Source organism: Protopterus annectens, chromosome 2.part0 (genome assembly GCF_019279795.1).
Source record: "Protopterus annectens isolate FY-2018-M chromosome 2.part0, PAN1.0, whole genome shotgun sequence".
NCBI lineage: Eukaryota > Metazoa > Chordata > Ceratodontiformes > Protopteridae > Protopterus > Protopterus annectens.
The window spans coordinates 1,565,521,731-1,565,541,085 of NC_056728.1; positions in this window are offsets into that span (position 1 = coordinate 1,565,521,731).

Below are 19,355 nucleotides of genomic sequence, written 5' to 3' on the forward strand. Positions count from 1 at the left end.
TATATAAAAATGTTATCATTCTCTCTATATCTGCTATCATGTTATGGAAAATATATTCCTACATGTACATGGGATAACCAAAGGGTAAACCAAGACTGAACTCTTGAATGTCGTATTCCCAAATTTCGATCCTCAGAGGATCGAAGGTCATCCTTAGGAAATCACTGTCAGTGAGTTGTTCTAACCGTTTGACAGCGGAGTTGGTATATATAAGTTTGGAGAGGTAAAGGAGGGTTACCTCTGCAAAAAAACAAATAAAAAAGTGTTTTTTCATCATTTGTTTTTTTTTTTTTTTTTTTTTTGGGGAGGGATGAAATTTGGGGATTCTGATCCTTGGCAGGAAGATATCAATCCACTCACAGTGAAAGCAGATACATGTATGCAATAAAATAGCTTCCTAAATGAACATATTATAAATATCATTTCCAAAATGTTCTCATATTCTCTTTGTACAGTATGTGTTGCAATTGTCATCTTGCAGACCAGATTTTGCAAATGTGAATGCATACATATCCATATATGTTTTGCAACTTGCTTTAATTGCCATTTGTTTATCACTGTGTAAGTTCTTGAATACTTTGCTATTTGTTCCACTGTTCAGTTTTGCACTGTTAATACTATTGTCATTCATTGGACCTTGGTAGTGAGTGAAAAGGGTCTGTGGACCACCCCAACTACCCAATTATCAAATGTAATAACTACACACACACACACACACACACACACACACACACACGTCTAATTATGTGTGTGTGTGTGTGTGTGTGTGTGTGTGTGTGTGTGTGTGTGTGTGTTGTGTATATATATATATATATATAGAGAGAGAGAGAGAGAGGGAGATCACTTTCATATGAGTGAATGCTCATATGATTGATTTTTACTCAATCAAGCCAAATTGCTCTAATCTAGAAGACTGAACTAGAATAATCAAATCAGATGCCAGCAATGGCGCCTCACATACATACTTACATACATGCATGCATACATACATACACAAATAAATAAAATATGCTCGCTAGAAGAGAAGGTTAAATATAGCACAGAATAAAATTGCAGTCCTAATCACCATGAGACAGTCTGTGTTCAGCTGTTCTAGCTAGATTGGCAGTTAGAATATTTAACCCAGTTAACAGAAAAGGATCATCAACATCTATTACTGTTTTGCAAAGCCATGATACAAAAGTAGTTTGGTTTCTTTACAAAATAGACTTAAGGAAGTAAAAAAACATTTGCTTCATCTAGTTAAATGCCAAAGTGCAGTTGTGGAATGGTATGATTTGCAGTAGAATGGTGTGAGGCATTTTGCCTTCACAAATGTTAGGAAACCTCATGTTTTCATTGTTATCATTATCACCATCATCATCATCATTCTGTGGGAGGACTGTGATACAGATGGGCCCACTCAACCGGCTGAACAGTGCTTGGAAATCATCAACAAATGATGGTGGCTGAATAAGGCAGTTGTTTCTTAACACAGACTGCGGCTAGGAGAATGATTTAAGAATTGAGTCTATGATTGATACTTTGTTAGTATATCAATATGCGATTTTGAGAAGTGTCTATCATGAAATGCTCTACTCTGAAATATGACATCAATGTCTTTAATTTGATGTACTTCTGTAAGGGGGGCTGCATGTTTCTAGAAACAGCAACAGAAGAACTCAAAAGCAAGTTAACAGAAAGTCAGAGTGGAAACTTGTGAAGCTGTTTCCCTTAGACACAAAAATGGGTGAACTCATTCCAAAAAGGGTGATCTTTTTATTATAGGTCATAAAACATGAAGTGGCAAACAGATCAAGTGATCAAATATTGACCAGTACGTTTTAATAGGTAATGAGGTGCATATTAAAATATATCATCAATAGAAGAATGGATGGTGACCGTATTCTAAAATAATTCTGAAGGAGACATCTTTGAATGGGCATTGAGGAGAGGGTGATATGTGGAATTTGTATTGCAAAGTCCTAGAAAGTCACTTTAGAATACATCAGTTGTTTTTTGCAAGATAAAGTAATGATTTGGATGGCTGAAATGATAAACTCCAAGTAATACAACATTTTATGTTTGTGTGCAAATCAGAAACTGAAAATATCAATAAAATTATCTGAAGGTACTTCTGTACTTCTGCCTTCTACCACAGACAATTTGCATGTACGTAGTTATGCTACAAAACTGAAGATCCCTATAAAAACAAACATCAGCTTCAGAAAATGTGCAACGATACAGTTCTACGTCACATATAAAAATGTCTGCTACAACAGCTGAGATGGGAAGTGTTGGCATAAGGGATAAGGTTTTTACCTTAGAGATACAAGCTATAGGGCTCTGATTATTGGCTGAGCTTGTAACAGTCTGCAGTCTGATAATGCAGTATTTGCCATGCAGAGGGGTGAATTAGCCAGGGACTTAGTTATTTGCTGTTTAATCTCTGCTTGAGAGCTATTTTAGCTGTCCTTTTACATTCAGAATTTCCAGGATCACCCTTGTTGTGGCAGAAGGTGTTTACCTGTTTTTTCTGAGTTGGGAAGCACCCTAGTGAGTTCAAAGTGTGGTCATTTGTTGGTTAGAAGGCAAAGGAGTCAGTTTTCAAGATTTTTTCTCCTCTATAAATCAAGCAAGTTTGTGCAGAGCTGCCCACCATGCAGCAGTGTTTAGCAGTGCCTTGTATGATAGCAAATGCCTAGACAGCAAAATTTCCTTATAAAGTTAAGATTATGTCTAAAACTTGTTAAACAGAGTGGCATTGCATGGAATTAAGATTAGAACAACTAGCTTGTGCACGAAATAGCACTACCATATCCTACTATTATATAACATCTTGACTTTAACCCCAAAAGATACCCTAGGAGACCCTTTTAAAACCAAATACTTAATCATAAACAGCCCCCTCCCCCATTACAGGACTGGACAACATGGATATGTGACAATTTGCAAATGTCTCTGTGGCCAGCTTGGTAGATTTACACATCCTAAGGCAATGTAGCAATTGTCTCATGTTTTCAGAAAACAAATTAATCGTTAAAGAAAATAACACTGTATGTGTCAAAAGTAAATACTCAGCTTCAGTGGGGGCAAAAATCCTGCATAGAAATGAGGTTGTCAAGAATACCCTCACTACATTCCTCACACATTCCGCTCATCACAGATACAGATTGCCTTATGCTAAGGCACTCAAATGAAACCTTCTCAAATCTCAAAGACCTCAAAGGCATCTAACAGCAACACTGCAGTTCAGCAATCAATAAAGCACACACCAAACAAAACACTAAACATCTCACATAAACCTTCACCCAATGGTCCCCCAAGAGCAAAGTCCATAAGGCAAGCATATAACTTTACCTAATGCTCTTGTCATTAGGAACTCCATTATACAATCCACAGATGCCCCACTTACTAGGTTAGACAAGGAGAAAATAACAGTTAGTTGCCAATCTGAAGCCAGGATCTGCAATGTCATGTACAAACTCAAGACAATGCACCCCAGGTACCAATATGGTTCTATTATAGTCTGTGTGGATGTAAATGACCTGAGACATACCTCACCAGACTATTTGATAAGAAACATAATGGATCTCTCGGAATATGTGTCACAGACAGTATGACCAGCATTCTACCTTCATTAAGGATGATGCTATAGTATGGACATAAAATGATTGACTTTAATAATTTGCTTAGTTTCTGGTGTCACTACAGAGGAATCCTATATTTGTCATCATAGGAGTTTATGGTCAATAGACCATGTTGATTTGCCAAGGATAGGCTTCAGCTGTTCCCTCTAGACATTTAAATATTAGCTAAAACTTTACTCACCCCCTAAGAGACGTTTTAGGCAATGCCAGAAAGACAAAACTACCAATATAGTGAAAAAGGATCCAAACAACCTTAGGGTACTTCTGCCTAAACAAAAGCTCCACACCCTTCAAGCCATCTTCACTCTGGAGAATGTCGACATCTGTGTTATGACCAAGACTTGGTTTACAGCTGTATGAAGTTCTCTGTCAGTGCAAGCTTACAGTGTATTCCACACATTTAGATCAACAACATCACAGACTGGGGCCAAATGCAGAGTGTGTCTCAATGTATGTTAGCAACAAATATACCATCAGCTTGGTTAAACAGGATGAAACTGTGGAGCTCATCCACTTGCAAATCGCCACATATAAGGTCCCTCACCATATCACAGCAAGCTTCAGGTCACTATCTATGCCCCTAGAATCTCACAACTCTTGTCTAAACCTATTGAGGTGCTCACCATCCAACCAAACATCCTATTCATGGGTGACGTTGACTACCCCTCTATAGACTGGGAAACACAGACTGACTCAAACTCATAGGCACAATGCTTACTGGACTTTAAAGATTCATAGTTTCATAGGATTATACTAGGCTAATGACCATCATGGTCTTTACAAGCCTAACCGAGCAACCCAGTCCAGTTTTGTCCCTGAGTTCTTTGGATGCCTATATGGAGGGTATGTTAGTAAAGAGTTAGCTAAAGATTATGTAGAATGATATCTTAGTTGGGGATTAATTTACTTACTTTTGACCTCAGACCATCAGAAACATTGGGGTCAGACCAGAGGTGAATTTGTAATTTCCATCCTATGATAAAGATTTCTTTTGAATAGGATCAGATATGAAGTCTGCTTCATGTAGATGGGGAGATTATTCCATATTGAAGGGATCCTTTGTGACACATATCAGTCTCTCCAGTATGTTCTATGTATATCCCTACCACCTGTCCTGTACCTTGTATCTTTAAAGAGCAGGTTATGAGTGCCTTTTCTAAGGTCAAAAACACAGCATCCATGGGACCTGATAACATCCCAGGCTTCATCCTACATAGGCTCAAACAAGAATTAGAAATGCCATCAAGTACTCTTTTCAATCATAGTCTAAACAATGGCTTTGACCCAGCTGAATGGAAAAAGGCTGCCGTTATCCGCTTCTACTGACCCCGGGAACTATAGACCTATTAGCCTGACTAGCCTTATCTGCAAGGCCATGGAGAGAATCATCATGGACCTTATCAATAAAGATATTATAATCTCCAAACACTTGACTCTACTCAATTTGGATTTTTCAAGGGGAGATCATCCTTGTTAAACCTGGTGGACTACTTCAAGACAGTAACCAAGGCCCTTGATGAGGGGAAATCTGTGCATACAGCCTACCTGGACTTAGCCAAGGAGTTTCACATTATCTCCCACTCAGGCATAATTGACAAACTCACCCAACTAGGTATCAACCCATATATTATTAGATGGGTCACTAACTGACTCAGTGATAGAATCCATATATTCAAAATAGGGTATTCCGCCATTAACAGCAGACCTGTAACCAGTGGTGTTCCACAGGGATCAGTCTTGGGACCTCTACTGTTTGGAATCTATTTCTCCAAAGTGCAAGCTAAAACTAAAGGTCTGTGGCTGACAAGGTTTGCTGATGACTGCAAACTGGGAGCAGTCACAGAATCTCCAAATGAGGTCAACATCCTAAAAGAGGGTCTTGCACAAACAAATGACTGGTACCAAAGTCATGGCCTTAAACTCAATGCAAAAAAAAATGTATTATTATCCCTTTCGGTAAGAGTGATGTTCCTAATAACTACCACATCAGTAAAAACACCCGAAGTATGCACTCAGTAGAAAGAGACCTGGGAACACAGGTCGACAGCAACCTTACCTTTGATCACCATGTCTCCACAGTGGTAAGAAGGGTATTCTATATTGCTCATCTCATAAGTAAGGGCATTGCCACCAGAAAAAAAGATGTTATAACCTCCCTGTACACTTCCCTGATCAGGCCAATAATTGAGTACAATGCCTTTTTGGTATGTATCTTTCCAAGCACCTGCAGCAATTGGAGAGACCACAAAGGTTCCTCACAAGGAAAATTCCAGGTCTTCAGCCTCTGTCCTCGGGGTAGGAGGTTGACATAATAGTGAAGGTGTTTACCTAAAAGATGCAAGGTGTAGGGTTTGATTCTCACATGGGGTAACTGGCTAGGCTTAAAATGGCATGAAAGGGCAGTTAGCCTAGTACTAACCTATGAACCTATGAGGATCACCTGAAATCACTGTCACTTTATTCTTTTTCATACAGACTACTCAGAGGTGATCTCTGCCTTGCATATAAGGCAATCTTTGATCCTGCTTTATTGGAAATACTGCATATCCGCAAGTCAAATGGTACACGGGTTACTCGCTCTGATGGCCTTAACCTGGTATGTGGCCTTAATAGAACCTGCTGGAGGGACAGATTTGTCTCCCAGACATTACTACACCTTTAGAACAGACTCCCGCTTCATGTCAAGCAGAGAAACTCATTGGCCCTCTTCAAATGCAATCTGGACGATTGGATAGGCAATCGTAAATTCACTCTAGGGGTTCAGCCTATGTCCCTCTTTGACAGGGGTGATAGGTGGTGATCGTGGGATTAAGGGTAAAACTTGTCTAGGCTTGTAAGGGCCCTAGGGTCCTTCTCCTATGGTACTATGATCCTATGTCACAGGCAAAGTTCAGGTCCTTGGATCTAATGTTTCTGGTGCTGTTTGTTTTGCAGATATGCAAGAGATCCGTCAAAGCTGGATCTAAAGATGCATTATGTACTACATATAGATCACCTCTCAGTAACATGTAGGAGAATGAGTACAGAAATCTGTGTAGGCGAGAGTATTAATACCCTGGATTCTCCTGGTGATGAAGCTTTGAGGGCATTCAACTGTTGCAAGTGCCTGGTTAGGTATATGCCAAAGAGGACATTTTATTCAATGATGGGTCCAATATTGGCTGAGTAGAGTGGTACTGTGATTTACCTGGACCTGAATGTTGTACCCTTGCTCATGAGTTGGGTGAAATAGAAGGCATTTCTTACTATATTTTCTATGTGTTAGTCTAATGTCTACATATGTTCCCAGATCCCTATAAAGTCAACTGTTAGGGGTGTTTTATCAATGGAGTAATTAGCTTGGGAGGATGATTTCCCAAAGGCCACAATAATGCATTTCTTCACCTTGAATTTTTATCCATGGCTTCAGCGCTAGTCATTTGTTTGTGTCAGACCCTCTTTAGGATATTGCTATCATGGGAGGAATCTATGATAGCTCCCATTTATAGTCATCTGTGACCTTAGTGAGCCAGAGGACTTTGACATTAGTGTTTACTTCTGAGAGGTAGATGCCAAACAGGAGTGGGCTAAACACAAAGCCCTGGGCCACTCTGCTGGTGACCGGTCTCTTGTTAAAGGTGGTCTCACTGATCTTGACTTCTTAGGTCTTATCTTTGAGCCAGCCAGCAATCCAGCAAGTTATATAAGGATGTATGCCTAGTTCCGAGAGTCTGCCAATGATACCTGAGATGGGTGTTGTATAGAATGCTTTGGCCAGGTCAAGGTAGATGATATGCACTGTTTTCTCCTCATCCATTCCCTTGGTGACCCTCTTGATGAAGTCTACTAAGTTGTGAGGGCAAGACCTTCCCTTAACATAGCTTAACTGGGATGGTTCCAGTGTCTGTAGGTTACCAATGTCCTTGCTGATCATTTCCATGATAATTCTTTCCATTGCTTTGCATATCAGACTTGTCAGATTGATGGGTCTGTATTTCCCAGCTCAGTTGATGGCCCACCATATAAAGAGGGATGACCATTGTGGCCCTGCATTCACCTGGCACATGACCTGTTTAGAGGCTGTAGTTGAAGAGTGCCTCAAGTGGTCCTGCTCGGTCATGTTTACTCTATTTAGGAGGCAACAGGATATATTGTCGAGGTCCACTGAAGAAGTGATTTTGGCCTTAGCAAGTGCCACCAGGATCTGCTCCATGATGATAGTCGGGGGTATGCTAGAAGGAATTTCACAGGAATTTAATTAAATCACAGACCCCTTGTCTCTACGAGAGTTGCTGTTTCTGATTTTAGCCATGACTTTTTCATTTGTTATACACTCTGTTATAGTAAGGATTCCACCAGTGATGTTTGTTTTTGGTGCAAGATCTGAGCTTACTTCTGGTAGGTACAGCAGCAGCATCAATGCAGCTATTTATATGTTTGTGCAGGGTTTCTGTAAATAATTCTGCAGAGATAGCTGTGTTCCTGGGCGTTGAGGGAGTTGTAAATTGTGACAAACTATCACTTAATAGGATGTAGTTTGCTTCAGAATAGTTCCTACTTTTGGGGTTAATTGGGTTTTCTGGTTTGATTTTTATTTCAAAGGAGACAGATTTGTGGTCTGACCTTACCAATGAGGATGTGGCAGCAGGGTGGGGGGGGGTGTGCAATGATCTCCCATGTCGGTGAGTACTAGGTCCAATATGTTTGATCCTCTGGTTGAAATGCTCACCATTTGGTCCAGGGTATTTGTGTTGATAAAGTCCAGGAAACATTGTGGCTGTGAGTTAGAGACAGTGTATGTTTCACAGTCTATGCAATAGTAGTTAAAGTCTGCAATGAATAGGGTATTTGGTTGGATGGTAAGTGCCTCCAGTAGGTCTAAGTAAGAGTTGTGAGCTTAGTGGCTCATAGAGAGTGACCTGTAAATATATGGATGATGAACTTCAGGGCATCATCCTGTTTAACCAAACTATTGTTGTACTTGCTGTTAACACAGATTGAGACACATTCACATTTAGCAGCTGCCCGTTCTGCTGTTGGTCTAAATGTGTGGAAGGCACTGTAGCCTTCCACTGTTGGAGTAATTTCTGTGACTTTAAAACAAGTCTCAGTAACAGCACAGATGCCTACATCCTTCAGAGTGACTAGACCTTGTGGGGTGTGGAGTTTCTTGTTTATGCTCTGAACATTGAACAGTAACACCTTAATGTTGCCTTAAGGTTTTTTTTTCTATGTTGGTAGTTGCTATTTTGACCTTGCCTAAAAAGGCTCTAAGATGGTGGATAAAGTTTTAGCCAATATCTGAAAGCCCAAGGAAGACAGGTGCAGACCATCCTTGGCAAAATAAAGTGATCGGTTAACCATGTGCTCTCATGCGGAAAGATGGTGAATTACCCTGGAGTCACATCAGAAACTAAGCCAGTTGTTAAAATCAGTTCTTTTTTTTCGTGTTCATACTGTGCCATCATCCTTGGTAAAGGTACAATGCTGCTCAGTGTGACACATATTCAGAGTAATCCATAATGTCTCTTTTCATATACCCCACTGAGGTACACCTCAAGTCATTTGCACCTACATGGACTATGCTAGAATCATATTGGTACCTGTGGTGCAGTAACTTGAGGGCATGAATGATATTGCGGATCCGAGATCCAGACAGGCAACTAACCGTTACCTTCTGCTTGTCCAACCTGCTGAGAGGGGCATCTGTGTGTTGTACAACAGAATCCTATAGACAAGAATACTAAGTAAAGTGTTTGCTTGCCTTATGGCTTTTTTTCCTTGGGGAATCATCGGGTGTAGGCTTACAGTATGTGTAGTGTTAGATGTTGCTTTTGGTGTATGCTTAAGTGTTTGCTGAGGGTAGGTGTTGCCACTTGACAGCTCAGCAGGTCTTTGAGGTATGAAGAAGTTTCTTTTAAGTGTGTCATAATAAGAATGTCTATGCATGTGCTATATGCATGAAGGATGTAGTGTGCGTGTTCTTAACAACCTTGTTTGTAAGTAAGGATTTTTTCCCTTCAGTGAAGATATGTATGTATGTCTCTTGTATACAGTTTCTTTAAGGATTAAAAGGCTATCTGAGTGTCTGAGTATGTGACACAATTGTTACATTGTCTCAGGATGCCCATATCTACCAAACTGGCCATGGAGACATTAGGAAATTGTAAATCCATGTTGTCAGGACCTGTATTAGGGTTGGGCTATTATGGTTTAAGTACTTGTTTTTACAGGGGTCACCTGAGTTGTGTCTGGGGTTAAGGCTAGATGTTAGATGGTGCTATGATCTGATATTAGTGCTGTTTGATGCATTAATTAGCTGTCCTAAGCTTAGCTTCACATAAAACCTTTATGTGTTACAGTTTCAAGTACTAAGCCCTAGCTTTATAGGTTTGCTACTATACAGAATACTGCTAAGTGTCATTGTGTGGAACAGCTCCGCAAAAAAGTTGAAAACTTACTCCTGTGCCTCTGGCTAATAAACAACTATACTTTCAGCTCCCTGGAATGCTTCTTAACAAAAAAGACAAGGTAAACACCTTCACCCTCAAGATGGATGATCCTGGAACTTCTTAATGCAAAAGCACAGCAAAGGTAGCTCTCAAGTGCAGATTAACACCAAACAACTAAGTCCATGGCTGATGAAATAATCTCACTTTAAGCCTTCCTGTGTGTTTCCCTGCTCAGACTGACCAGGCTACTTTACTACTGCCACTAGAATAGCAGTCCCAGTCAATGTAAAACTTACCTTCAATAGCCAGAAATGAAAAGGTACCAACTAGCTGCAACAAGTAATAGTCACTTTAAGCCCTCTTGTATGTTTTCCAATCTGGATAGACCAGACCTTTCTACTCCCACTAGAATTGAAGCCCCAGCCTTCTTAGTGTAAAAACACACATTAGTTGCCAAAAGTGGAAGGTATCGGAAAAAATTGAGCAATTAACTACAACAAGTAATTCTCACTTAAGTCTACCTGAGTGTAGCCTTGGACAGGCCACACTACCTTTCTACTCCCACTAGAATTGCAGTCCCAGTCTTCTTAATGTAAAAGCATACTTTAGTTAGCTAAAAGTGAAAAAGTAGCAACTAGCTACAGTAACTCACCAACATGGGTGAGTGTTGCACCAAAAAAAACCCCAAACTCCCCTTTACATGTCCTCACTTGTAAGGTCAGATCACAAACCTGTCTCCTTTGATATAAAATCAACCCAGTAAACCCAGCTAAACCAGTAACTGTTAGGAGCTATTCTAAGGCAGACTACATCCTACTAAGTGACAGTTTGTAAAAAAATAAAGACTCCCTGTAACCCTAAGACAACAGCTACCTATGCAGAATCATTCACAGAGTCTCTATATAAACATGAGAAAGACTGTATCCCTGTATAAACATGTGAATGATTGTATAGAGGCTGCCATACCTACCACAAGTAAACCTAAAACAAACACTAAAAACAGTCCCCAATGGTGGAATCTTCACCTAAGCAGGGTATATGAGAGAAGAAAAAACTCTTGTTTGGCATCTACTTCTCAGAAGTAAAGGCTAATGTTCATGGCATCTGGCTCACCAAGTTTGCAGATGTCTGTAAATTGCGAGCTGTTATAGATTTCCCCTAGATACCAACATCTTGTAAAATAATTTAATACACAGAAATGACTGATGCCAAAGCCATGGCCCAAAACTTATTGCTAAAAATACATCCTAATGCCCTTTTGGAAACTGCCAACCCAAGTTAATTACTTCATCAATAAAATACCTCTAAAAGTCGACCCAGTAGTAAGAGATCTAGGAACATATGTAGACAGCAGTCTGTCCTTTGACCGATACATCGCTAAGATAGTAAGAAAATCATTCTATGCCACCCAAAGTATAGGTAAGAGTATGGTTTCCAGGTACAAGGAAGTTATAGTACCACTCTACTCAGCCCTCATGTGACCTGTCATTGAGTATAGTGCTCCCTTTGGCTTGTACCTAACCAGACACTTGAAACAGTTGGAACACCCACAAAGGTTTCTCAGCAGGAGAATTCAAGGCATGAATAGCCTGTCCTACACTGATCACTGAAAGGCTCAGTCTCTATATTTAGTCGCCTCTACAGTCTGCTGACAAGAGATCTTTGCTTGGCTTAAAGGGTTTCCTCAGACCCAGCCCTGATGGATCTGTTGTGCAAGTGCAAAACAAACAGCACCAGGTATCTGAACTTTGCTTGTGGTATAAACAGAATGTGCTGGAGAGACAGATATGTATCCTAAAGGATCCCCACACTATAGAATAGGCTCACCATCCATGTAAAACAGAGTTCATCCCTGATCCTAGTCAAAACCTTGACAATTGGATTGGAAATCATAAATTTATCCGCAGTCTGGCCCCCATATCTCTTATGGACAGTGGATGTGAATAAGAAATGTATTATCCTAACAGCACCCCAACAACTCTCTTAGGTCCCCCCCCCCGTCTACCTTGCCACCCCCCCATATAGATGCCCATGATACTGAGGATCCAAATGGGTTTGGGCTGCATGGCTAGCCTTGTAAAGGCTCTAGTAGTCATTAGCCTAGTAATAACTTGTGAACCTACAAGAATCACCAGTGCTGTTCTTTAACTATAGCTACAGGTATGGAGCAAAGCAATTCATCACTTCTCATTCATCTGTTTAATCTGTGATCCCTCTAGTAATTTGAGTGTTTATACATAACACTGTTCAGGAAAAAGGTACTGAACCACAGACTTTGGAGGCAAGCATGTCGCATCACCAAAGGTATTTTCAGCGAATGTAAAATGATTTTAATTAAGTTTGCTTAAACTGCATTCAGTGACAGTGAAGTTTGCATTTTTCTCCACCATTATACAACCCTGTAAATGGTATATACAGTTTTGGGGCTGGAGGTGTCTCCTGCAAACCTGGAATTGGTATATACAGTTTCGGGGGTGGGGGTGTCTCCTGACATGGGAAGTGGAAGAAGGCTTGTCTCCCTTCAAAGAAAAAAACTTTCCTCTGACGGTTTGCAGAAAGCAGTTTTGTTGAACATTTTTTGATGTTTTACATTTGCTGAAACTGCTTTTTATGACTCACCAGGAATCCCTCTGGAGCTATGCGACAGTAGTTCTGTTCACTCTGCTACTAAAATATTGCTTATGTGCCCATGAAGATATGTCTTCCAAAATACCATATACCATTTTAAGTTAGATGCCATCATTTCCCAGTACAGTGGTGGCTGCACATCTTGTATTCTGCCTGTCATGCAAGCATTTTCCACCTCACTAATAGACTTGGTACACTTCATAAATAGAAAGTTCCTCATAAAAATAAAAAAAAAAACAACAAATAAAGAATCTAGAAAAGAAGTGCATGACTGTGTTTATTACAGAGAATGACCAAATATTATTGAATTACCTAAACAATGAGGATAGGAGGAAATGTTACTTCTGAGTGTGCATTAACATTACTGAGATACCTAAATGATGAGAACTGAGGTAACAATTGTTACTGGGTGTGCCCCGATGTTATAAAATTACTCAAACATTAAAAAAAAATAAAACATGAACTGTTATTATTGGATGCATTCTAATATTATCAAATTACCCACGCAATGAGAAACAACAGTAAAGGTCATTACTGGGTGACCTCTATACATCATAACTGTCCAGATTTTTGCCTATTTTGGTCTGTTTCCAATAAAATTTGTGCTTTTTTGGCAATTCATTGAGGATTGAAGTCACTAAATAATGACATACATTTGAGTTTCAGACTTCATATACTTCAGAAAATGCATGGTAACACAAGCCATTTATTCTAACAACTTTCTAAGTTTATAAGAGCAATATTTAAAATGTGTCCTTATTTTTGGGTCTTTGTCCCCCCATTATTTTTGGCTTTGTCTAGATTTCTTGTGCTAAGAGGTTGAGAGGCATGGTGAGCACTGATGTTATCAAATTACCCCAAGCAATGAGAAGCAACTGGAAAGGTCATTACTGGATGAACCACTAATGTTATCAAATTGCCCCAAGCAGTGAGAAGCAACAGGAAAGGTCATTACTGAGTAAACCACTAATGTTATCAAATTACCCCAAGCAATGAGAAGCAACAGGAAAGGTTGTTACTGGCTGAGCACTAACGCTATCAAATTACACCAAGAAATGAGAAACAACAGGAAAGGTCGTTACTGGGTGAGCAATAATGTTATCAAATTACCCCAAGCAATGAGAAGCAGCAGGAAAGGTCGTTACTGGGTGAGCAATAATGTTATCAAATTACCCCAAGCAATGAGAAACAGCAGGAAAGGTCATTACTGGGTGAGCAATAATGTTATCAAATTACCCCAAGCAATGAGAAACAACAGGAAAGGTCGTTACTGGGTGAGCAATAATGTTATCAAATTACCCCAAGCAATGAGTAACAACAGGAAAGGTCATTACTGGGTGAGCACTAACGCTATCAAATTACACCAAGCAATGAGAAACAACAGGAAAGGTCGTTACTGGGTGAGCAATAATGTTATCAAATTATACCAAGCAATGAGAAGCAACCAGAAAGGTCATTACTGGGTGAGGATTAGTGATGCTGAATTGCCCATACAGTGAGAACATGAGTAAGTGAAATAATATAAAGAGGAGTTTTGAGTAATTAAACAGAAGTAATGATATGGGCCACTAGCTCCTTTAGAAGTGTTAAAAGAATTAGGGAACTTAAACTATAGTGGGTGAGGAGATTTTCCCAGGATAAGTTACTTGTCATTTTTTCATGAACTCAAACCTGAGATTAACATAATGACCTCTTCTGAAACCCCAACAGGAAAAATTAAATAGAAAAGTAATGTTTCTCTAATAAAGTTTTCCAAGTAATAATTGGATGGGAGATGGCAAACTTGCCCCTGGGGTGGCACCCATATCCCTCATGGACAAGGGTAGCCAATGTTGATCACAGATCTCTTCTGTTCATAAATTCATTCTGCAAACTACCCAAAAAGAAGAAATGAGGATACTTGGGATGAACATGGCTAGGCTTGTAAAGGCTCTAGGGCCACTAGCCTAGTAACCTCCTATGAACCTATGAACCATTGTAAAATATTGGGCTGCTTTTAATTTTCTAGAAATCTCAGACTTTTTTCAGGACTGTGTGAATACTAACAATGTCATGCCATAACAAATCTCTCATTGGAATGAGAAAGTTAAATAACATATTGCAAAGGTTGACCTTGCAAAGTATGTGCACATAGCATAGGAACTTTTGGTAAATATGTTACATTTAGCACTATTTAAAAGCACCATATACAGAATGTGATTGTGGCAGAGAGAAAAAAGAACACTGGGTTCTTAGTCACGTACCATAAGAGCCAAGCGAAAAGCCAGATGTTTTATGATTTTTAACACGAAAAAAAAAAAATAGAAGCTATTCTAGTTATTTGCTAATTTTTAAAGAAATGCCTTTTTTGATTCTGAATCTGAAACCTTATTCAAAAAAAAATTCTGATGTGTTATAATCATAAATACTTTTATTTTACAGTGTGTTACTTTGCTATGCGTCCTTTTGATATATTGATACACTAAATATTGGTTGTCAACATCCACAGTACTGTGTTAAGAACAAAACATTGCATGAGATGAAAAAAATGTAAGGATATTTATTCAATCAGAAATTCTTGCTGTGAATATACGTAAGTCTTCATTTTGAAAACTCATCAGACAATTTAAATGTTGGTTTTTAGACATGAACTGGCAGGCATTTTCATTTTAAATGCTACTTCAATTGTCTGTCTGAGTGTATTGCTTTATTGATGTTGCATTATATTGAGGATTTATAATTACAAAAGAGATGCATGTCTTCAGCGGATTTAAATTTTGTGTTGATTTTTACTAATTGCTAATTAAGACCCATTTAAGTCAAGCTCTAACAAAAGACTCCATTACCATGGCAAAAAAAGGAAGGATGAGCATCTTTTGTATGGTGTGAGTCTAAACCAGCTACAATATAACTCAGCAGGAGATCAGATTTTCTTTCACATGCCTACAGCTTTCTGTATTAAGTTTGAAAAATGCTAACTTTAGACAGTTAGTGGTAAAGTTCCTACTGTCATCTGATAAATGAGGACTTTGGAAGAGTTAACTGTATAGATAGATAGATAGATAGATAGATAGATAGATAGATAGATAGATAGATAGATAGATAGATTATATACATACAGATTATATATGGACAGACAGATAGACAGATTGATATACAGATATATGGTTGCACTCTGTAAGAACATATACAAATAAGAGTGAAGGCTCGTGCAGGTGTATTTTTCTGCCCTTCAGCTGCTTTCTGTGTGAGATTACATACTAGTGGGGTCTGGGAATTTGTTCTTACCCCACAGTTGTACAGTCTTGGAAGTGTATATAATTTGCAGGGGATGTGAGGGATGCAGTCCCCCACATAGAGGGTGCAAGGAGAGCTTGCCCCATTGCAAAAAAATTTTTTTTTTTTAAGGGGGGTTGACATTTTTAGATTCACTCTGAAAAGATCACTTTTTGTTTTCTCACTTGTGACAGTTTCCTTAATGATAAGACAATTTTATATATATATATATATATATATATATATATATATATATATATATATATATATATAATATATACATATATGTGTGTGTGTGTGTGTGTGCGCGCACACAAATACTGAGACTCACCAACAAAATGTTGGTGAGTCTTTGAACTAAAACCTTAGTTTTAAATGCTTTCCATCCAGATAAACCAATGAGATGGTGTTAGACATACCTCTCATCTGTCCAGATATTTGCAGAATGTCCAGATTTTTGACTCATATTTTTGGTCTGTTCCTCATAAAATTTGTGGTTTTCTGGATTTTTGTGGCAAATCAGTGAGGACTGAATTCACTAAATACTGAAAGGCATTTGAGTTTCGGACTTCACATCCTTCAGAAAATGCATGGTAACACAACATTGTTTATTCTAGCAACTTTCTAAGTTTATAAGAGCAATATTTAAAATGTTGGCTTTGTCCAGATTTTTTTGTGCTAAGGGATTGAGAGGTATGGTGGTAGATGACCCACGGATTTATATTGTCTGTGTCATGAAATGATGACATCTTAGAAATTGAAAACCCTGGTGAGTTAAAGCAGAGCACTGCCCTATTAAACTGGTGATTGCATTATAAGTAAACACTCCTGACCAGTGAGATGAATAAAGAAAAGGACTGAAATGCATAGCTCTGACCTTGTGAGTTCAGTATCTTCATCTGTGTAGAAATGGAATATTTTGGGAAGGGAATATGCAAATCCCAATCCAGGTAGCTCAACTGCTTGTCATGTAGGAAAAAATAATTAAATTTCAGCCTTTATAAGAAAAAAGAACACCACGGTGGTACTGTACTGGAGTGAAACCAAAAAATTCAAAGGGAAATATACTATACTTAAGGAATTACCAAACTGGAAAAAGTGTTTAGCACTTTTCTCTTTGTCTAATCAAAAAAGTCATTCAGAATAACAATCCTCATTACAAAATATTTTAAAAAGACATACACCCATGTCAAATGTTCTAAAACTAAACAATTATGAAAGACACAGGGCCAGATTCAGGAAGCCTCCGTGTAAGAGTTATAACTCTTACACGGAGGCTGCAGTTAAATGGTGTGATGTCAGCATGTCATGCATATGCATGAGGTGCATGAGGCATGCTGAATCACACTGTAACTCTTACACAGTCCGTGTAAGAGAGTAGGGGGCGTGTCCGTAGGCTAAGCCCTGCATGCGGACATGCTCCCGGAAGTGTAGAATGGCTGAAAGTAAACAGCCACGAGAGAGGCCATGGAAATGTAAATAAACACACTACACAACACATTCCCCCACAGACCATCAGTGTACAAAGTGAACAGATGCTATAAAATGAAAATAAAAACTGTTTTATTTTTTTTAAAACCCGTAAATGTGTGCTACTGTGTGCGCTCGTGTGCGCGGGTGTGCTACTAGCGCAATTGCAGTTAGCAATCAGTGAAAAGGATATAAGAACTAAATATGCAAAGTAAGCCAAGAAGAAATAGCTTAGCGGTAGAGTTGCCGGTTTAAGAGTAAGCAGGCAGGGTTCGAGCCCACACAATAACCTTTTTTTTTTTGTAAATAAGCACTAAAAAGGCCCCTGACAGTATTGTACAAATGTAAAAGTATACCCTTTTGTAAAATGGAATGAAATGGAGCATATATTTTGAAGTAACACAATAATATAAATATTTAGAAATGTACTGATAGCTAAGCTGCAGTGAGACAGAGTGCTTGTAGCTGAGTAGTGTTTAAAAAGCTGCAAATTGCTTGCCCGTAGCTAAGCATTGGTTTAACAGGCTCAAACTGTGTGCAACTAGCTGTGCTCAGCTTAACATGTGTGTCACCAGCCAAGTAAGGTTTATCCCAGCGCACACCATTTGCGCGCTGCTCCCACAAGCTAACTGCCAGTGCGCATGCGTTAGCTCCGCGCAAACGAGCGCAGACCTGGTTTTAAGTGCTTAAAAGTGCTTTTGGCATGTTTGATTGACAGGTCCTCAACTCATTTCTAGACAGTCTTGAAAATTAAAAATCAGTGGTCAGATTCGAACGCAGGATACCATGCACTAGAGTCAAGGTACTAAACCACTAAGCCATGACAGCAGTACTTAGAAATGCAGAAATAGCATACATATAGGATATAATCCAGAATGGAGCATGATAAAGCAGTTTCTGTGAAGTAGATACAATTCCAAAATGGCCAATCATAGAAATGTGCGGGAAAATCGGCATATATAAGCCCCATAGGTGGGAATACACAGCAGAACCGATTGTAGAACAGACCTGCAGGCAGAATGAGTGGAGTAGGGGAGGGACGTTGCTTTCGAGCACAGCGGTGGGGCGTTGAGGAGTCCAGATACATGGTCTGGCTCCTAGTTCACCATCATGAGGCCCAACTCATGCAGGGCCAGGTCTCATGGGGAGCGTACAGGGCAGAGGCATGGGACCAGTTGGCTCATGATCTGACCAGTGCTACTGGCATTCCACGCACTGGTGGGCAGGTCCGTCACCACCATGCAGACCTGAAGCGGCGTAAGCAAGACCAGTTGACCCAATGGATCCAGGAGGCCCGGGATACGCCCAACGCCCCACTACTGAGTAAGTTACAATTTACTTATGTATGTAAGGAATTCAACTAGCTGATACCATGGAGATGTGTATTACAATATTACTTGTTTTGTATTACAGCTGTAGGTGTCCGCTCTGCGAACCGAAGGGCGCATGACCACAGGCTGGTGCGGCTGCGCCACCATGCAGGTTAGTAACCCCACATAGTACTTGTAAATAAATATTATAGTGTAGCACATATCAGAACACTGCACTGTATTGATTAAAAGAAATATAATGTGCAAGCAAGAAGTGAAAGTCTGCAGGTATGGCTGCAACAAGTTCAGCAGTATGCAAGTGTAACTGGAAATATAATGGATAGAAATAAATAGTGCTGTAATACAGATGTCCCACCATTAATTAAATATAGTATAACCTGCAGTAGTCTCAAGAGTACAGCTTCAGAATCTGAGGTAATCACATGTGAGATATATCCCCTGTTGAAATGCTGAATCATGACAGAAGTGAGGCTGCTAGAAAGTGTTTGAATCACCACAGGTCTAATATGTGAACAAAGCCTAGAAGTACCAACCTGAACTGTGAAATTGCAGGATGTGTGAGAGTGACAGAAAGGGTCATGTATCAATAAATAAAGTAGTAATAACCCCCA